Genomic DNA, 22,557 nt, shown 5'->3' on the forward strand with positions numbered 1-22,557 from the left:
CCCTGATGACCTGATCCTAACCCTAACCCTGAACCTAAACCAAGGCTTTGATCTGTGAGGACCTAGGCTCTACCTGTGGTGTTAGGGTTAGGGTTAGGCCTGTACCTGTGGTGTTAGGGTTAGGGTTAGGGTACCTGTGGTGACTGTATAGGTGTGAGATGGTTGTAGGGTTAGGGTTAGGCCTGTACCTGTGGTGTTTGGTTTAGGGTTAGGGTTGGGCCACTCTCTGTGGTGTTTTCTGTTTCTGACTCTTTTTCTGTTCAGTCTCCTGTTGGCCTTCATGCATGACCCTGGTGCAGAACTATGGAAGGGGTTCCTTTATCCTCTCTCCTCTTCGTCCTGTCCTGTCTTCAGTCTCTCCTTCATCATCAACATGTGTCGATGCTTCACCGTTGGAATGAGACTCAAAACTGCCGTCATGGGTCTGGTCACAGGAAGGTAACCCTAACCCTAACCCTGGTCTACAGGAAGGGAACCCTAACCCTAACCCTGGTCTACAGGAAGGTAACCCTAACCCTAACCTGATCTAAAGGAAGGTAACCCTAACCCTAACCCTGGTCTGTTGTTGGTCCTTTTTCCACATATGTAGTTTATCTAATGTTGATTCATTATTATGTAGAAACCAGTAAATTATCATTTTTAGGATTAAGTTATATGAGTGTCTTTGCCTCTCGACTTGGGTTCAGGGTCAGGGTTAGGGTCAGGGTCCGGGTTTAGGGTTTAGGGTTAGAGCTAACCCTAACGGTGGCGCAGACAATTATATGTTCACATTTCGACAACAGATAACTTCTGAATTGAAGAGACTTGAATAAATCTTTCCAGGGTTTTGGAATTTTTGTTTCATTGGTTAACAGATTGCAAGACTCCACCCACATACAGATATCCTTTTTTTTTTTTTAATCTTTTTTTATTCCACAGCTGGAATCTTCCATCTTAATTTCCAGGTGTAAAATTTTATTATTCCAAAACAGGAGTAAACTGTGATGGTAAACACACTGTGTGTTGTGGTGTGACTGATGACAGGACTGGAGTCTGAAGAAAAGGAGTGTTTTTGTGCATTTTTTAAAAGTGTTTTGGATTTGAGGAATAAAAGTCCAGATTTAATGGTAGTCTGTGATGGGCTGTTCAATGTTACCCAGGGTAGGGTCAGGGTTAGGGGGGTCAGGGTCAGGGTCAGGGTTAGGGTTAGGGTTATATTAATGGGTTCGGGTTAGGGTTAGGGTCAGGGTTAGGGTTATAAAATGGGTTAGGGTTAGGGTCAGGGTTGTAATAATGGGATGATGACATCAGCACAGGTGTCATATAGTTCCATCTAAGGTTAAGAAGCTTAAGCCCCACCCCTTTCCTAGAGTAAATATGGCCGTTGAAGTCCAGTCTGGGTTTACTGAGATTCAATATGAACTAATTCAATAATTCAACTGTGTAATAAATGTCTTTGATGGAGGCAGTTTGGAGGGAATATAAAATTAAAGCTGCAAGCGGCATCTAAAAACCCTCGCCAAGGGCACTTCCAATACAAGTATGTCCATCGTTCAGCAGATGGCGCTCTAGCATCAAATTTTAATGTCTTCTGATGAATGGGTGTAGGCCTATGAGATTGATAACTGACTCAAATTTGAGGCAAATCAGTGTTCGTATGTCTGAACTGAAAATTTTTTGTATAAATAAATCTGTAGGGGGTGCTATGGAGCCAAAATTCAATTTCTTTCATTGAATGGGTGTAGGCTTGCGAGATGTACCACTGAGTCAAATTTGAGCCAAATCGGTGTTTGTATGTTCGAGCTGATGCAATTTTCGTGAAGGTAAATTTGTAGGGGGCGCTATTGCGCAAAATGGCATTTTCTTTTGATAAATGGGTGTAGGCCTGGGAGATTGACAACTTATTCAAATTTGAGCCAAATCAGTGTTTGTATGTCCAAATTGATGCAATTTTCATGAAGGTAAATTTGTAGGGGGCGCTACTGAATGAAATGGCAATTTCTTTTGATAAATGGGTGTAGGCCTGGGGGAGATTGAAAACTGATTCAAATTTGAGCCAAATTGGTGTTCGTATGTCTGAAGTGAAGTAATTTTCGTAAATGTAAAATTGTAGGGGCCGCTATAGCGCCAAATTTCCCATTTTTCTGATAAATGGGTGTAGGCCTGAGAGATAGATGTCTGAGTCAAATTTAAGCCAAATTGGTGTTCATATGTCCAAACTGAAGCAATTTTAATTAAAAAAAAATATTCTTGTAGGGGGCGCTGTAGTGCGAAATTTCAGTTTCTTTTGACAAATAGGTGTAGACCTGGGAAACAGATGTCTGAGTCAAATTTGAGCCAAATTGGTGTTCGTATCTCTGAACTGTCATTTTTGTAAATGTACATTTGTAGGGGCGCTATAGTGCGAAATTTAAATTCTTTTAATAAATGGGTGTAGGCCTGGGAGATGGATGTCTGAGTCAAATTTGAGCCAAATCGGTGTTCGTATGTCTGAGCTGAAGCAATTTTTGTAATGGTAAATTCCCGAAGAAACTTTGCAAAGTTTGCGACGTCGTCACACAAAAATGGTGACACCAATCCAAAAAATTCAGCTAACTTTTGATGCCCCACTTCTCTAGATACTGTACACCAATTTTGAGCTCATTTGGCCAAATGCCCAAGGAGGAGATAGTTAAAATATGACGTCAGTGAAAATGCTGACTCAGCATTTTGGAAATTTCAATCCAATATGGCCGATTAAGGGTTGGTTTAGGGGCGTGGCCATTATACTTTTTTGTTTGTCTCCTCATGATGAATCTGTCTACCCATTTTTGTGGCTCTACGACAAACTTTATGTTGGACGCGCTCCCATCGGCGTACTGTATTTCCACTTTTCAAGGGGGTGCTGCCACAACATTTCTTTACCGACCTCTACTAAACCTATATGTAAATTCAATTTCTCGCACTTCTGAATTTTGGGCAAAATTTGGTGAGTTTTCGTAAATGTTCAGGGGGTCAAAATTGAGCTCAAAGCACAGGAGAAGGAAAATGAGACAAAATTAAAGCCGCAAGCGGCATCTAAAGGCCCTCACCACAGGCACATCCAGTAGAAGTATGTCCATAATTCAGCAGGTGGGTCTCTAGCACCAAATTTCAATGTCTTCTAATGAATGGGTGTAGGCCTCGGAGATTGAAAACTGATTCAAATTTGAGGCAGATCTTTGTTCGTATGTCCAAACTAAAGAATGTTTTGTGTAAGTAAATCTGTAGGGGGCGCTATGCAGCTAAAATTAAATTTCTTCCACTGAATGGGTGTAGGTCTGCGAGATGTACCAGAGTCAAATTTGAGCCAAATCGGTGTTCATAAGTCTAAACTGATGCAATTTTGTGAAGGTAAATTTGTAGGGGGCGCTATAGTGCGAAATTTTAATTTCATTTAATAAATGGGTGTAGGCCTGGGAGATGGACATCTGAGTCAAATTTGGGCCAAATCGGTGTTCGTATGTCTGAGCTGAGGCAATTTTTGTAATGGTAGATTCCCAAAGAAATTTTGCAAAGTTTGCAATGTCGTCACACAAAAATGGTAACACCAATCCAAAAAATTCAGCTAACTTTTGATCCCCTACTTCTCTAGATACTGTACACTGATTTTGAGCTCATTTTACCAAACGGCCAAGGAGGAGATAGTTAAAATACGATGTCAGCGAAAACACTGACTCAGCATTTTGGAAATTTCAATCCAATATGGCCGACTAAGGGTTGGTTTAGGGGCGTGGCCATAATAATTATTTTTGTTTGTGTCGTCATGATGAATCTGTGTACCGATTTTCGTGGTTCTACAACAAACTTTACGTTGGACGTGCTCCCATTGACGTAATGCATTTCCACTTTTCAAGGGGGCGCTGTCGCAACATTTCTTTACCAGCATCTATGAAACCTATATGTCAATTCAATTTCTCGCACTTCTGAATTTTAGGCAAAATTTGGTGAGTTTTCGTAAATGTTCAGAGGGTCAAAATTGAGCTCAAAGCGCAGGAGAAAGAAAAATAAGACAAAAATAAATAAATAATTAAAGCCGCAAGCGGCATCTAAAGGCCCTCACCAAGGGCACGTCCAGTGGAAGTATGCCCATCGTTCAGCAGGTGGCGCTCTAGCACCAAATTTCAGTTTCTTCTGATGAATGGGTGTAGGCCTGGGAGATTGACATCTGATTCAAATTTGAGGGAAATCATTGCTCGTATGTCCGAAGTAAGGACATTTTGTATAAGTAAATCTGTAGGGGGCGCTATGCAGCTAAAATTAAATTTCTTCAGTTGAATAGGTGTAGGCCTGCAAGATGTACCACTGAGTCAAATTTGAGCCAAATCGGTGGTCGTATGTCCAAAGTAATGCAATTTTCGTGAAGGTAAATTTGTAGGGGCGCTAGTGAGCGAAATGGAAATTTCTTTTGATAAATCGGTGTAGGCCTGGGAGATTAACAACTGATTCAAATTTGAGCCAAATTGGTGTTCGTATGTCTGAAGTGAAGTAATTTTCGTGAAGGTCAAATTGTAGGGGGAACTATAGCTCCAAATTTCAAATTTTTCTGTTAAATTGGTGTAGGCCTGAGAGATAGACATCTGAGTCAAATTTCAGCCAAATTGGTGTTCATATGTCCGAACTGAAGCAATTTTTTTTTTTAAATTTAAAAAAAACTTGAAGGGGGCGCTGTAGTGCGAAATTTCAGTTTGTTTTGACAAATACGTGTAGGCCTGGGAGACAGATGTCTGAGTCAAATTTGAGGCAAATCGGTGTTCATATGTCCGAACTGATGTCATTTTTGTAAATGTACATTTGTAGGGGGCGCTATAGTGCGAAATTTCAATTGCTTTTAGTAAATGGGTGTAGGCCTGGGAGATGGATGTCTGAGTCAAATTTCAGCCAAATTGGTGTTTGTATGTCTGAGCTGAAGCAATTTTTCTAATGGTAAATTTTTGAAAAAAACTTTGCAAAGTTTGCAACCTCGTCGCACAAAAACGGTGACACCGATTCAAAAAATTCGGCTAACTTTTGATGCCCCACTTCTGTAGATACTGTACACCGATTTTCAGCTCATTTGGCCAATCACCTTAGGAGGAGATAGTTAAAATACAACGTCAGCGAAAACGCTGACTCAGCATTTTGGAAATTTCAATCCAATATGGCCGACTAAGGGTTGGTTGTGGGGCTGGCCACAATAATATTTTGTTTGTCTCCTCATGATGAATCTGTCTACCGATTTTTGTGGCTCTACGAGAAACTTTATGTTGGACGCGCTCCCATTGGCGCAATGCATTTCCACTTTTCAAGGGGGCACTGCCGCAACATTTCTTTACCGACATCTACGAAACCTATATGTAAATTCAATTTCTCACACTTCTGAATTTTAGGCAAAATTTGGTGAGTTTTCGTAAATGTTCAGAGGGTCAAAATTGAGCTCAAAGCGCAGGAGAAAGAAAATAAGACAAAAAAATAATAATAATATTAAAGCCGCAATCGGCATCTAAAGGCCCTCGCCAAGGGCACGTCTAGTGGAAGTATGCTCATCGTTCAGCAGGTGGCGCTCTAGCCCCAACTTTTGTGTCTTCTAATGAATGGGTGTAGGCCTGGGACATTGACAATTGATTTGAGACAAATCAGTGTGCGTATGTCCGAACTGAACAAAATTTTGTATAAATAAATCTGTAGGGGGCGCTATGAGCAAAAATTAAATTTGTTCCATTGAATGGGTGTAGGCCTGTGAGATGTACCACTGAGTCAAATTTGAGCGAAATCGGTGTTCGTATGTTTGAACTGATGCAATTTTCGTGAAGGTAAATTTGTAGGGGGCGCTACTGAGCGAAGTGGAAATTTCTTTTGATAAATGAGTGTAGGCCGGGAGATTGAACACTGATTCAAATTTGAGCCAAATTGGTGTTCGCATGTCTAACGTGAAGTAATTTTCGTAAAGGTAACATTGTAGGGGGCGCTATGGTGCCGAATTTCAAATTTTTCTGATAAATGGGTGTAGGCCTGGGATATAGACATCTGAGTCAAATTTGAGCCAAATCGGGTTCGTATGTCCGAACTGAAGCAATTTTAATAAAAAAATAAAAAAATTTTGTAGGGGGCGCTGTAGTGCAAAATTTCAGTTTCTTTCGATAAATAGGTGTAGGCCTTTGAGACAGATGTCTGAGTCAAATTTGAGCCAAATCGGTGTTCGTATGTCCGAACTGATGTCATTTTTGTAAATGTACATTTGTAGGGGGCGCTATAGTGCGAAATTTCAATTTATTTAATAAATGGGTGTAGGCCTGGGAGATAGACGTCTGAGTCAAATTTCAGCCAAATCGGTGTTCGTATGTCTAAGCTGAAGCAATTTTTGTGATGGTAAATTTACGAAAAAACTTTGCAAAGTTTGCAACCTCGTCACACAAAAACGATGATGCCGATTCAAAAAATTCGGCTAACTTTTGATGCCCCACTTCTCTAGATACTGTACACCGATTTTGAGCTCATTCGGCCAAACGGCTTAGTAGGAGATAGTTAAAATACGACGTCAGCGAAAACGCTGACTCAGCATTTTGGAAATTTCAATCCAATATGGCCGACTAAGGGTTGGTTTAGGGGCGTGGCCATAATAATATTTGTTTGTCTCCTCATGATGAATCTGTCTACCGATTTTCGTGGCTCTACGACAAACTTTATGTTGGACGCACTCCCATTGGCGCAATGCATTTCCACTTTTCAAGGGGGTGCTGCCGCAACATTTCTTTACCGACATCTACGAAACCTATATGTAAATTCAATTTCTCGCACTTCTGAATTTTGGGCAAAATTTGGTGAGTTTTCGTAAATGTTCAGAGGGTCAAAATTGAGCTCAAAGCGCAGGAGAAAGAAAAATAAGAAAAAAAAAAAATAATAATCTGAGCAAGAACAATATAGCCGTTTCTATGGCAACCACGTATTTGCCCTTTTTTGAAAGTTCTCGAGGTCCCCCACATGTGTGTGGGGTCAGATGTCACCTGTCGTGCACTTACACACGTGACTGACCCCGAGTGGGCGTGTCCCATTGACTCCCATTCATTCTGAGCAGGTGTAAATATGCGATTTGTGCACATGTCATATACATTGTCGGAAAGGTCAGTGCTGTGAATGTGAATATGTGTGAGAGTGGCGACAGTGGCGAAAGGCGACCGCGTCACTGGCGATTTCGTCCCCATGCGTCCACTGCAGACTCAATAGGCCCTGCGCCGGCTTTACTCGGCTCGGGCCTAATTAAAGCCGCAAGCGGCATCTAAAGGCCCTTGCAAAGGGCACGTCCAATGGAAGTATGCTCATCGTTCAGCAGGTGACGCTCTAGCCCCAAATTTTGTGTCTTCTAATGAATGGGTTTAGGCCTGGGACATTGACAATTGATTTGAGACAAATCAGTGTTCGTATGTCCGAACTGAACAAAATTTTGTATATATAAATCTGTAGGGGGCGCTATGAGCAAAAATTCAATTTGTCCCATTGAATGGGTGTAGGCCTGTGAGATGTACCACTGAGTCAAATTTGAGCCAAATCGGTGTTCGTATGTCTGAACTGATGCAATTTTCGTGAAGGTAAATTTGTAGGGGGCGCTACTGAGCGAAGTGGCAATTTCTTTTGTTAAATGGGTGTAGGCCTGGGAGATTGACAACTGATTCAAATTTGAGCCAAATTGGTGTTCGCATGTCTAACGTGAAGTAATTTTCGTAAAGGTAACATTGAAGGGGGCGCTATGGTGCCGAATTTAAAATTTTTCTGATAAATGGGTGTAGGCCTCGGATATAGACGTCTGAGTCAAATTTGAGCCAAATTGGTGTTCGTATGTCCGAAATGAAGCAATTTAATAAAAAATATTAAAAATTTTTGTAGGGGGCGCTGTAGTGCAAAATTTCAGTTTCTTTTTATAAATAGGTGTAGGCCTTTGAGACAGATGTCTGAGTCAAATTTGAGCCAAATCAGTGTTCGTATGTCCGAACTGATGTCATTTTTGTAAATGTTTATTTGTAGGGGGCGCTATAGTGCGAAATTTCAATTTATTTTAATAAATGAGTGTAGGCCTGGGAGATGGACGTCTGAGTCAAATTTCAGCCAAATCGGTGTTCGTATGTCTAAGCTGAAGCAATTTTTATGATGGTAAATTTTCGAAAAAACTTCGCACAATTTGCAACCTCGTCACACAAAAACGGTGATGCCGATTCAAAAAATTCGGCTAACTTTTGATGCCCCACTTCTCTAGATACTGTACTTCGATTTTGAGCTCATTCGGCCAAACGGCTTATAGGAGATAGTTAAAATACAACTTCAGCGAAAACGCTGACTCAGCATTTTGCAAATTCAATCCAATATGGCCGACTAAGGGTGGGTTTAGGGGCGTGGCCATAATAATATTTTTTGTTTGTCTCCTCATGATGAATCTGTGTACCGATTTTCGTGGCTCTATGACAAACTTTATGTTGGACATGCTTCCATTAGCGCAATGCATTTTCACTTTTCAAGGGGGCGCTGCAGCAACATTTCTTTACCGATATCTACGAAACCTATATGTAAATTCAATTTCTCGCACTCCTGAATTTTCTGCAAAATTTGGTGAGTTTTCATAAATGTTCACGGGGTCAAAATTGAGCTCAAAGAGCAGGAGAAGAAAAATAAATTAAAAAATAAATAAATAAATAAATAATAAATAAATAAATAAAGAGAAATAATAAGAATCTGAGCAAGAAAATATAGCCGTTTCTATGGCAACCACGTATTTGGCCTCATGTCAAAGCTCTCGAGCTCCCCCACATGTCTGTGGGGTCAGATGTCACGTGTCGTGCACTTACACACACATGACTGACCGCGACTGGGCGTGTCCCATTGACTCCCATTCATTCTGAGCAGGTGTAAATATGCGATTTGTGCACATGTCATGTACATCGTCGGAAAGGTCTCAGTGCCGTGAATGTGAATATGTGTGAGAGTGGCGACAGTGGCGAAAGGCGACCGCGTCACTGGTGATTTCGTCCCATGCGCCCACTGCAGACTCAATAGGCCCTGCGCCGGCTTTACTCGGCTCGGGCCTAAAAAATAAATAAATAATTAAAGCCGCAAGCGGCATCTAAAGGCCCTCGCCACAGGCACGTCCAGTAGAAGTATTTCCATTATTCAGCAGGTGGCACTCTAGCACCAAATTTCAATGTCTTCTAATGAATGGGTGTAGGCCTGGGAGATTGACAACTGATTCAAATTTGAGGCAGATCTTGGTTCGTATGTCCAAACTAGAGAAATTGTTGTATAAGTAAATCTGTAGGGGGCGCTATGCAGCTGAAATTAAATTTCTTCCGTTAAATGGGTGTAGGCCTGCGAGATGTACCACTGAGTCAAATTTGAGCAAAATCGGTGTTCGTATGTCTGAATTAATGCAATTTTCGTGAAGGTAAAATTGTAGGGGGCGCTATTGAGCGACATGGCAATTTCTTCTGATAAATGGGTGTAGGCCTGGGAGATTGACAACTGATTCAAATTTGAGCCAAATTGGTGTTCGTATGTCTGAAGTTAAGTAATTTTCGTAAAGGTAAAATTGTAGGGGGTGCTATGGCACCAAATTTCAAATTTTTCATATAAATAGGTGTAGGCCTGGGAGATAGACATCTGAGTCAAATTTGAGCCAAATCGGTGTTCGTATGTCCGAACTGAAGCAATTTTAATAAAAAAATATTAAAAATTTTGTAGGGGGCGCTGTAGTGCAAAATTTCAGTTTCTTTTGATAAATAGGTGTAGGCCTGGGAGACAGATGTCTGAGTCAAATTTCAGCCAAATCGGTGTTCGTATGTCCGAACTGATGTCATTTTTGTAAATGTACATTTGTAGGGGGCGCTATAGTGTGAAATTTCAATTTCTTTTAATAAATGGGTGTAGGCCTGGGAGATGGATGTTTGAGTCAAATTTCAGCCAAATCGGTGTTTGTATGTCTGAGCTGAAGCAATTTTTGTGATGGTAAATTTTCGAAAAAACTTTGCAAAGTTTGCAACCTCATCGCACAAAAACGGTGACACCGATTCAAAAAATTCAGCTAACTTTTGATGCCCCACTTGTCTAGATACTGTACACCGATTTTGAGCTCATTTGGCCAAACGGCTTAGTAGGCGATAGTTAAAATACGTCAGCGAAAACGCTGACTCAGCATTTTGGAAATTTCAATCCAATATGGCCGACTAAGGGTGGGTTTAGGGGCGTGGCCATAATAATATTTTTTGTTTGTCTCCTCATGATGAATCTGTGTACCGATTTCGTGGCTCTATGACAAACTTTATGTTGGACGTGCTCCCATTGGCGCAATGCATTTTCACCTTTCAAGGGGGCGCTGCAGCAACATTTCTTTACCGACATCTACGAAACCTATATGTAAATTCAATTTCTCGCACTCCTGAATTTTCTGCAAATTTGGTGAGTTTCATAAATGTTCAGGGGGTCAAAATTGAGCTCAAAGAGCAGGAGAAGAAAAATAAATTAAAAAATAAATAAAGAAAGAAGAAAGAAAGAAAGAAGAAAGAAAGAAAGAAAATAATAATTAAAGCTGCAAGCGGCATCTAAAGGCCCTCGCCACGGGCACGTCCAGTAGAAGTATGTCCGTCGTTCAGCAGGTGGCGCTCTAGCACCAAATTTCAATGTCTTCTTATGAATGGGTGTAGGCCTGGGAGATTGAAACTGATTCAAATTTGAGGCAGATCTTTGTTTTTATGTCCGAACTAAAGGAATTTTTGTATAAGTAAATCTGTAGGGGGTGCTATGCAGCTGAAATTAAATTTCTTCCTTTGAATGGGTGTAGGCCTGTGAGATGTACCACTGAGTCAAATTTGAGCCAAATCGGTGTTCGTATGTCTGAATTAATGCAATTTTCGTGAAGGTAAATTTGTAGGGGCGCTCCTGAGCGAAGTGGCAATTCTTTTGATAAATGGGTGTAGGCCTGGGAGATTGACAACTGATTCAAATTTGAGCCAAATTGGTGTTGTATGTCTAACGTGAAGTAATTTTCGTAAAGGTAAAATTGTAGGGGGCGCTATGGCACCGAATTTCAATTTTTCATATAAATGGGTGTAGGCCTGGGAGATAGATGTCTGAGTCAAATTTGAGCCAAATCGGTGTTCATATGTCCGAACTGAAGCAATTTTTGTAAATGTACATTTGTAGGGGGCGCTATAGTGCGAAATTTCAATTTCCTTTAATAAATGGGTGTAGGCCTGGGAGATAGACATCTGAGTCAAATTTGAGCCAAATCAGTGTTTGTATGTCTGAGCTGAAGCAATTTTGTGATGGTAAATTCCCAAAAACACTTCGCAATGTTTTCAACCTCGTCGCACAAAAACGGTGACACTGATTCAAAAAATTCGGCTAACTTTTGATGCCCCACTTCTCTAGATACTGTACACCGATTTTGAGCTCATTTGGCCAAACAGCTTAGTAGGAGATAGTTAAAATACAATGTCAGCTTAAACTTTATGTTGGACATGCTCCTATTGACGTAATGCATTTCCACTTTTCAAGGGGGCGCTGCAGCAACATTTCTTTACCAACATCTCCGAAACCTATATGTAAATTCAATGTTGCACATTTCTGAATTTTGTGCAAAATTTGGTGAGTTTTCATAAATGTTCAGGGGGTCAAAATTGAGCTCAAAGCGCAGGAGAAAGAAAAAAAATAAATAAATAAAATAATAATAATCTGAGCAAGAACAATATAGCCGTTTCTATGGCAACCACGTATTTGCCCTTTTTTGAAAGTTCTCGAGCTCCCCCACATGTCTGTGGGGTCAGATGTCACGTGTCGTGCACTTACACCCACATGACTGACCCCGAGTGTGCGTGTCCCATTGACTCCCATTCATTCTGAGCAGGTGTAAATATGCGATTTGTGCACGTCATATACATCGTCGGAAAGGTCTCAGTGCCGTGAATGTAAAATGTGTGAGAGTGGCGACAGTGGCGAAAGGCGACCGCGTCACTGGCGATTTTGTCCCCATGCGCTCACTGCAGACTCAATAGGCCCTGCGCCGGCTTTACTCGGCTCGGGCCTCATAATAATCTGAGCAAGAACAATATAGCTGTTTCTATGGCAACCACATATTTGGCCTTTTTCGAAAGCTCTCGAGCTCCCCCACATGTCTGTGGGGTCAGATGTCACGTGTCGTGCACTTACACCGCGTGACTGACTGTGACCGGGCGTGTCCCATTGACTCCCATCCATTCTCAGTAGGTGTAAATATGCGATTTGTGCACATCTCATATACATGTCGGAAAGGTCTCAGTGCCGTGAATGTGAATATGTGGGAGAGTGGCGAAAGTGGCGAAAGGCGACCGCGTCACTGGCGATTTCGTCCCCATGCGCCCACTGCAGACTCAATAGGCCCTGCGCCGGCTTTACTCGGCTCGGGCCTAATAATAATCTGAGCAAGAACAATATAGCTGTTTCCGTGGCAACCACGTATTTGGCCTTATTTGAAAGCTCTCGAGCTCCCCCACATGTCTGGGGTCAGATGTCACGTGTCGTGCACTTACACCCATGTGACTGACCCCGAGTGGGCGTGGCCCATTGACTCCCATTCATTCTGAGCAGGTGTAAATATGCAATTTGTGCACTGTATGTACGTCGTCGGAAATGTCTCAGTGCCGTGAATGTGAATGTGTGTGAGAGTGGCGACAGTGGCGAAAGGCGACCGTGTCACTGGCGATTTCGTCCCCATGCACCCACTGCAGACTCAATAGGCCCTGCGCCGGCTTTACTCGGCTCGGGCCTAATAAATAAATAAATAAAAATAATAATAATCTGAGCAAGAACAATATAGCTGTTTCTATGGCAACCATGTATTTGGCCTTATTTGAAAGCTCTCGAGCTCCCCCACATGTCTGTGGGGTCAGATGTCACGTCTCATGCACTTACACCCACGTGACTGACCCCGAGTGGGCGTGTCCCATTGACTCCCATTCATTCAGAGCAGGTGTAAATATGCGATTTGTGCACATGTCATGTACATCTTCGGAAAGGTCTCACTACCGTGAATGTGAATATGTGTGAAAGTGGCGACAGTGGCGAAAGGCGACCGCGTCAGTGGCGATTTTGTCCCCATGTGCCCACTGCAGACTCAATAGGCCCTGCGCCAGCTTTACTCGGCTCGGGCCTAATAATAATCTGAGCAAGAACAATATAGCCGTTTCTATGGCAACCACATATTTGGCCTTTTTTGAAAGCTCTCGAGCTCCCCCACATGTCTGTGGGGTCAGAGGTCACGTGTCGTGCACTTACACCCACATGACTGACTCCGAGTGGGCGTGTCCCATTGACTCCCATTCATTCAGAGCAGGTGTAAATATGCGATTTGTGCACATGTCATGTACATCTTCGGAAAGGTCTCACTACCGTGAATGTGAATATGTGTGAAAGTGGCAACAGTGGCGAAAGGCGACCGCGTCAGTGGCGATTTTGTCCCCATGTGCCCACTGCAGACTCAATAGGCCCTGCGCCAGCTTTACTCGGCTCGGGCCTAATAATAATCTGAGCAAGAACAATATAGCCGTTTCTATGGCAACCACATATTTGGCCTTTTTTGAAAGCTCTCGAGCTCCCCCACATGTCTGTGGGGTCAGAGGTCACGTGTCGTGCACTTACACCCACATGACTGACTCCGAGTGGGCGTGTCCCATTGACTCCCATTCAGAGCAGGTGTAAATATGCGACTTGTGCACATGTCATGTACATCTTCGGAAAGGTCTCAGTGCCGTGAATGTGAATATGTGTGAGAGTGGCGACAGTGGAGAAAGGCGACCGCGTCACTGGTGATTTTGTCCCCATGTGCCCACTGCAGACTCAGTAGGCCCTGCGCCGGCTTTACTCGGCTCGGGCCTAATGATTGGTAGAACCACTAACCCTAACCCTAGTCCTTACCCTAACCCTAGTCCTTTTAGTTACATTTCTATATCTGAGCATAAATATAGTCAAAGTAGATCAGACGTTTGATGCTAATTTTACTTCAGTATGAGTCATTTGAACCCTTATGTTGTAACACCTTTGGTCGGAGTCATGAATGCAGTATTTGGTCTTAGTCTTTCTTCAGTCAGTTCATCAGTTCTAGGAGACGATGTTTTAATCTGGTTAGCTTGAATATGATGTTGTCTGCAAATAGGGAAATACCATTGTCTAGTCCCCCTATGGTCTAGTCCCCCTGTGGTCCAGTCCCCTATGGTCTAGTCCCCTGTGGTCTCGTTCCCCTGTGGTCTAGTCCCCCTGTGGTCTAGTCCCCCTATGGTCTAATCCCCCTAGGACTAGTCCCCTATGGTCTAGTCCCCCTGTGGTCTAGTCCCCCTATGGACTAGTCCCCATATGGACTAGTCCCCCTTTGGTCTAGTCCCCCTGTGGTCTAGTCCCCCTATGGACTAGTCCCCTTATGGTCTAATCCCCATATGGACTAGTCCCCCTTTGGTCTAGTCCCCCTGTGGCCTAGTCCCCCTGTGGTTTCTGTTTGTGTTCCTACCACCAAGGCCAAAGGCTCCAAAAGTGAATAACCCTAACCCCACAGAGGACAGCCCTGTCTATTGGATCTGTACAAACTAATATGTTTTGTTATTCTATTATTTGTTAAAATTTCAACAGCTGGTTCATGTGTAATAATTGAATCCACTTCATAAAAGTTTCAACTCGTCCAGATCTGGAAGAACATTGAAAACACAGTTCATCTGATCTGATCAAATATTTGAAGAGCCTCTACTGATGCCAAAGCTGTGTCTGTTTTATTCTGTTTGTATTAGAGGCCATTTAGAATTCATCTGACACTGTCTTAGGGTTAGCCTTGTCTTTATAAAACCTGGTTTTAGGGTTAGGGTTAGCCTTGTCTTTATAAAACCTGTTTTATTGGAGTGTTGTAACGGACAGAGTACAAAGCCTGAACCCAAATGCAAGACCAGTACGCAGATGAAAAGTTAAGTGTTTATTAAACACAATCACAGGAGAAAAAACAGCACAGAATTATTAACACGTCTGTGAAGGCGTGTGATTCAGGACTCGACGTCCGGGCTATGAGCGGGGACAGCGGGCGGTCAGCACGGCTGAGCCGGAGAAATCCCGACAGCAACCCGACTAGGACAAAACAGAGGATAGTCAAAAAAACAGGCCAGGTCATACACAGGAGAGCAAATCAGGTGGCAACGGGACATGAGGAAAAGGCTTACTCACGGTCAAAGTCCAGGCGAGGGTCAAAAAACAGGCAAAACGTTGGAGGCTGAGGTAATCAGGGGAAAGGCAGAATCAGAAGTCGGATGAACGAACCAGGTCAGAAAGACGCAGGCAGAACAGGAACAGGCAGAATCAGTGGTCGGAGACAAAAACGGGTCACAAGGGCAGACAGACTGACAGGACCCAAAAACGCTGGTGAGTAAGCACAACGAGTGTAGCAAAGAGACAGGGGAAAACACAGGGTTTAAATACACAAGAGGGAGGGAAGACAATTAGACACAGGTGGAACACATCAGGGTGGAGTCAGGTAATCAGACACAGGTGGAACACATCAGGGTGGGTCAGGTAATCAACACAGGTGGAACACATCAGGGCGGAGTCAGGTCATCAGACACAGGTGGAACACATCAGGGCGGAGTCAGGTCATCAGACACAGGTGGAACACATCAGGGCGGAGTCAGGTAATCAGACACAGGTGGAACACATCAGGGCGGAGTCAGGTAATCAGACACAGGTGGAACAATCAAGGAGAGGAAGTAAAGACACCAGACATGACACATGAGGGAAACTGAACAAAATAAAACAGGAAATGAGAGACAACAGAAAAGACAGACAAAATCCAGACACAGTCTGGGAGCCGACATGACAAGTATATTTAGAATTCATCTAATACTGTGATTTTTTTAAACCTGGTCATCATTGGTCAAATGTGGATGTTTATCTGATCTTTTGTACATAGGGTTAGGGCTAGGACATTCCAGAGGATTTTAGTCTCACATCCCATTAGACTGATTGGTCTGTAAGAGGGGCATTCAGGGTTTAGGGTCAGGGTTAGGGTTAGGGTTAGGGTTAGGGTTTAGGGTCAGGGTCAGGGTTAGGGTTAGGGTTTAGGGTCAGAGTTTAGGGTCAGGGTTAGGGTTAGGTTTATTTGGTGTAGGGTTAGGTTAGGGTTAGGTTTATTTGGTTTAGGGTTAGGTAAGGGTTAGGTTTATTTGGTTCAGGGTTAGGGTTAGGTTTATTTGGTGTAGGGTTAGGTTAGGGTTAGGTTTATTTGGTTCAGGGTTAGGGTTAGGTTTATTTGGTGCAGGGTTAGGGTTAGGTTTATTTGGTTTACGGTTACATTTATTTGGTTTAGGTTTAGGTTAGGGTTAGGTTTATTTGGTTTAGGGTTAGGGTTAGGGTTAGGGTTAGGGTTAGGTTAGGGTTAGGTTTATTTGGTTTAGGGTTAGGTTAGGGTTAGGTTTATTTGGTTCAGGATTAGAGTTAGGTTTATTTGGGTTAGGGTTAGGGGTTAGGGTTAGGGTTAGGTTAGGGTTAGGTTTATTTGGTTCAGGGTTAGGTTTATTGGTTTAGGGTTAGGGTTAGATTTATTTGGTTTAGGGTTAGGTTTATTTGGTTTAGGGTTAGGGTTAGTTGTCCCGTTATTAAATGTCTTTATACATGTGAAGCAGTCGTTAATCAGTTGTTTTCTAAATGTTTGGTCAAACTCTACTGATATTCCCTCTGGACCTGGTGGTCTACCTGTTAGATCTGGACCTGTGGTTTACCTGTTTAGATCTGGACCTGGTGGTCTACCTGTTTAGATCTGGATCTGGTGGTCTACCTGTTTAGATCTGGACCTGGTGGTCTACCTGTTTAGATCTGGACCTGGTGGTTTACCTACTTAGATCTGGACCTGGTGGTTTAGATCTGGACCTGGTGGGCCCGGTGGTCTACCTCTGTTTAGATCTGGACCTGGTGGTCTACCTCTTTTTAGAACTGGACCTGGTGGACCTGGTGGTGTACCTCTGTTCAGATCTGGACCTGGTGTACCTGGTGGTTCAGATCTGGACCTGGTGGACCTGGTGGTCTACCTCTGTTCAGATCTGGACCTGGTGGTTTAGATCTGGACCTGGTGGATCTGGTGGACCTGGTGGTTCAGATCTGCTTCAGTTTCAGTTTCTTGTTTTTATTGAACTGGTTCAGGTTAATTTTCATCTTCTAAAATAAGTTGAAATTGCAGTTTGTCCATAAACAGTGGTTCTTCCCTGTTTTCTGTTTTTTTCTGATTTAAACTCTAGTTCATAATGTTTGAACCGGTTCTTTCTCTGTAACAGATCCGTTGGGTTAGGATTCACTCTAACCTTCATATTGTGTTTGTTCTACTGACTGTTCTCTTTTTTCACTTTCTTTTTCATTTCTAGTTATTTTCCTTCTGTTTCTTCTTGTCCATAGTCTGTGTTTAACTTCTCTGCCTTGGTTGACGCTCATTTGTCAGATTTTGTTCTCAATATGAACATTCAGGAAAATTCTCTGGCCTTTTATTTACAAATATTTCCTTTTTTAACTTTTAATTTGGTTTTCTAGTGTTTCTAATTCTTCATTTTTTGTCTTAGTACCTTACAGCATGTACCTGCTCTTACTTCCTGTCAGCACTGACAGTGTTTTGAACTTTATTTACAAAGTTTTGTCTTTGAATCTTCAGTGTCTGCTGATGAGCAGTTCTGCTCGACGCCAGTGCACACTGGGAGAAATCATCAGTCTGGTTTCAGCCGACGTCCAGAAGCTCATGGACTTTGTGGTTTATGTCAACAGGTTTGGGTGGCACCCATTGAGATCGCATTCTGCTTCTACTTCCTGTGGCAGGTAACGGCCCTGAACCAGCAACCTGGATCTGGATACACTAGAGCACAGGGGGGCAGTCTAGGGTTAGAGGTGGAGTCTAGGGTTAGGGTTAGGGTCAGGGTTAGGGTTAGGGTTAGGGCTCAGATTGAAGGCCTCAGTAGCATAATCCCATAATCAGATAATTGTCATAATCAGATTGATTTGTTTCCATCCATTTAAAGCTGTGATCATAAACCCTGCTTCAGTCCATTTTTGGATTTGTTTCAGAGTTTGTAAATCTGTGCTGATGTCGAATCAAACTTCCTGTTTCTGTCTTTGGTTCATGTTGGACTACATCACATCTGTTTTCTATTATTTTTTAAACATGTTCAGATGTAACAGAACTAAATAAATCAGATTAACCTGTTTACATACATGAAGACATGAGAGGACTGGGACAAATCCAGGTGTGTTAATCTGATTGAATGTAATTAGATTACTGTGACTGTCTGATCAAACAGATCAGAGTTAACTGTTTAATAATAATAATCAGATCCTCATTACAGTATTAGTGTAGATGATGGTTCAGTTTTAAAAATGACTAAACACATCCTTTAAACGGCCTTTTCAACTTCCACTATCTGCCCACAGTTTGCCTGTTTTAAAACGTCAAACACTACAGACAACAAAACCAGCTTCATCCCATCATCTGAAACAAAAGAACCAGTTAACTACAGACTGTCAGGAGTCTATTTACATACAAATACTATTAAACAGTAGAAGCAGAATCCTGCTCGACAGATTCAACCTTCACTCTTGACACTGAAGGACCCAGAATTCAACCTGTCTGAACCAGACCTGGATCAAACCTGTCTGAACCAGACCTGGATCAAACCTGTTTGGACCAGACTTGGACCACAGCTGGTTCCACTTCTCCAACTCCTCTTCTGTTTTACTTTTATTTAAACCAAACCTTTCTTAGTCGGACTGTTTTTATGTGTTTTTACTTTGTTTTTATTGGAGAAGGTCTCAACAGTTCCAGACCTCTTGGACTCAAAGCCTTAAACCCTCAGAAGTCCAGGATCCAGGATCTGGGATCCTGTTCTGAAATGATGGTGTAAATAAAACATACAAAGAATGTCCATCAGTAACATAAATGCCAAAACCTGAAATGAATCTGCAACAAACTGAACTTCTGTAAATCCTCCTAGATCTAAAGGTTCTGGTTGTCATGTGACAGCCTCTTGTGTTTTGTTGTTTGATTGACAGCTCCTTGGTTGTCATGTGACACTTTCTTGTGTTTTATTGTTTGACTGACAGCTCCTTGGCCCGCCCTCTCTGGCTGGGCTCTCTGCAGTCTCCTATTTTCCCTTTGAATGGATTCATCGCTAAGTTAAGGAGCAGACTGCAGGTAGAACACAGTCAGCTGGTTCTGTTAGAACTGTGCAGATGTTCAGTGTGGTTTACAGAACATCTGTATTTGTGTTTGTAGGAGGTGCAGATGACGTTCATGGACGGTCGGATCAAACTGATGAATGAGATCCTCAGTGGAGTGAAGATCCTCAAGTTTTATGCCTGGGAAGAAGCTTTTCTACGACGAGTTGGAATTCTGCGAGAAGGAGAACTGAAGGCTCTGAAGAAGCCCAGATCTACTACTGCATCTCATTGGCTTCATTTAGCTCCTCCTCCTTCCTAGTGAGATCCACTTTTGACTTTTATCAAATAAAGAACAAGTCGACTCATCCACAATAAATGTGAACGGATCAGCTGATTCAGGTTCAAATGTGAACTGATCAGCTGATTCAGGTTCAACTTCTGTACAATCATTGAACACTGGTTTGAGATGACATTAAATCCACAGGATCAACAGTGGCTGAACATTTAAAAACACACGTTTCAAACTAGAGACAAATAGAAAACAACAAAGTACAGATAATAATAAATAAAATTAGAAGATGAGGAGAAATGACGGAATGTTTGCAGGAACTGCACTTTAGATTGGAGTCCTAGAAGGCAGAGTTGAGTTTGGGTCTGGGTTAGGGTTAGGGTCAGGGTTAAGGTTCTCTGCTTTAGGTCAGGGTTAGGGTTCTCTGCTCTGGTCTGGTTTCTTTAGTTTCCAGTTCCTCAGAACCAGTCTGACCAGAACCTTCATGTGTCTGTAGATACTGTTTGCAGTTTTTGGAGTCTATGTTTTGATCGATGACCAGAATGTTCTGGATGCTCAGAAAATCTTTGTGTCTGTCGCACTCATCAACATCCTGAAACTCCTCTGAGTCAACTGCCCTTCGCCATGAGCACCAGCATGCAGGTACGTCAGCCAATCAGAACCAGAACCAGCATGCAGGTACGTCAGCCAATCAGAACCAGAACCACCATGCAGGTACGTCAGCCAATCAGAACCCTGATTCCAAAAACACTAACACACAATAACACATAAATATGCAGGTGCACTCACACCTTTGATCTGTGTGTATTTAAAATTGTTGAATGATTGATGTTTTTTTTTTTTTTTTTGATTAGGCGATCATCTCGCTCAGACGCCTCGCAAACTTCCTGCAACAAGATGAAGTGAAGGCGGAGAGTGTAGAGAGACTTCCACACAGCACAGGTGAAGCCAAACCCCCCCCACATGGAGGTCAGGTCCAGGTGTTGGTTTAGAGGTGTCAGATAAACAGGTCCAGGTGTTGTTTGGTTTAAAGGTGTCAGATAAACAGGTCCAGGTGTTGGTTAGGTTTAAAGGTGTCAGATAAACAGGTCCACGTGTGGTTTGGTTTAAAGGTGTCAGATAAACAGGTCCAGGTGTTGGTTAGGTTTAAAGGTGTCAGATAAACAGGTCCACGTGTTGGTTTGGTTTAAAGGTGTCAGATAAACAGGTCCAGGTGTTGGTTTGGTTTAAAGGTGTCAGATAAACAGGTCCAGGTGTTGGTTTGGTTTAAAGGTGTCAGATAAACAGGTCCAGGTGTTGGTTTGGTTTAAAGGTGTCAGATAAACAGGTCCAGGTGTTGGTTTGGTTTAAAGGTGTCAGATAAACACCAGGACTGAAGCCTTTCTCCAGTTTACATGTGGTTGGTTTTGTTTTGTTGCAGTTTAAGATAGAGGAATAATAATAATAATACAATCAAGTACTCAGTTATTACATGAACTCATAAACCATATGAGGCGGTAGAACGGGTCGTCCAATAACTGAAGGGTTGGTGGTTCGAATCCCATTCTGCCCTAGTCTGTCCGTTGTGTCCTCCTAGACTCAAGTGTCACTCACACAGGTGGATAAATGTCTATGAATGTTCAATGGTAGTGGGAGGGGCCATAGGCAGCCATGCCTCTGTCAATCCCCCCCCCCCCCCCCCCCCCTCAGGGTAGCTGTGGATACAGGTGTAGTTTAACCAACCCCACCCCAGGGCACCTGTGGATACGGGTGTACTTTACACCCCCGGGCAGCTGTGGATATAGGTGTAGTTTACCCCCACCAGAGGGAGAATGTGAGAGTGGACGAATAATGGGTCAATCATGTAAAACACTTTGAGTGTCCAAAAAAGCGCTACATAAATCTAATCCATCTTATTATTTGGACATTAGGCGTACCAGTGGTGGTGATCGAATCTGGTTCCTTTGCCTGGTCTCCTGACGGGCCAGTGTCTCTGCACAGTCTGAACATAAAGGTGGAACCAGGGTCCATAGTGGCTGTGGTCGGCCATGTTGGCTCCGGAAAGTCCTCACTTCTGTCGGCCATGTTGGGAGAAATGGAGAGGAGGAGTGGCTCTGCCTGCATTAAGGTAAGGGAAGAGCTGATAAGGTAAGGAAACAGCTGATAAGGTAAGGGAACAGTTGATAAGGTAAAGGGAACAGCTGATAAGGTAAGGGAACAGTTGATAAGGTAAGGAAACAGCTGATAAGGTAAGGGAACAGTTGATAAGGTAAGGAAACAGCTGATAAGGTAAGGGAACAGTTGATAAGGTAAAGGGAACAGCTGATAAGGTAAGGGAACAGTTGATAAGGTAAAGGGAACAGCTGATAAGGTAAGGGAACAGCAGATAAGGTAAAGAGAACAGCTGATAAGGTAAAGGGAACAGCTGATAAGGTAAAGGGAACAGCTGATAAGGTAAGGGAAGAGCTGATAAGGTAAAGGGAACAGCTGATAAGGTAAGGGAAGAGCTGATAAGGTAAAGGGAACAGCTGATCAGGTAAAAGGAACAGCTGATAGGTAAAGGGAACAGCTGATAAGGTAAGGGAACAGCTGATAAGGGAACAGCTGATAAGGTAAAAGGAACAGCTGATAAGGTAAAGGGAACAGCTGATAATGTAAGAGAACAGCTGATAAGGTAAAAGGAACGGATAATGTAAGGGAACAGCTGATAAGGTAAAAGGAAGAGCTGATGAGGTTAGGGAACAGCTGATAAGGTAAAGGGAACAGTAGGTAAGGTAAGGGAACAGCTGATAAGGTAAAGGGAACAGCAGATAAGGTAAAGGGAACAGCTGATAAGGTAAAGGGAACAGCTGATAAGGTAAAGGGAACAGCAGATAAGGTAAAAGGAACAGCTGATAAGGTAAAGGGAACAGCAGATAAGGTAAAAGGAACAGCTGATAAGGTAAAGGGAACAGCAGATAAGGACAGAGGTTCAGTCCAGAGAGAACCCTTACCTTAACCCTAACCCTAACCTTAACCCTACTGTTCCAAACATGTCCTTAGTCTTTTTTTAATCTGATTTTTCTTCGACACACACACACACACACACCACACACACAAACAAAACAAACACTAAGGTATAAACATGTACTGATTCATTG

At 42.7% G+C, this 22,557-nt stretch overlaps 1 pseudogene; it reads left to right on the forward strand.

Annotated features, from left to right (window-relative positions):
- Positions 1 to 158: 158 nt before the first annotated feature.
- Positions 159 to 22,557, forward strand: part of LOC115416019 (multidrug resistance-associated protein 1-like) — an 83,588-nt pseudogene continuing 61,189 nt past the window's right edge.

This window comes from Sphaeramia orbicularis, unplaced genomic scaffold (assembly GCF_902148855.1).
Source record: "Sphaeramia orbicularis unplaced genomic scaffold, fSphaOr1.1, whole genome shotgun sequence".
In the NCBI taxonomy this organism is placed as follows: domain Eukaryota; kingdom Metazoa; phylum Chordata; class Actinopteri; order Kurtiformes; family Apogonidae; genus Sphaeramia; species Sphaeramia orbicularis.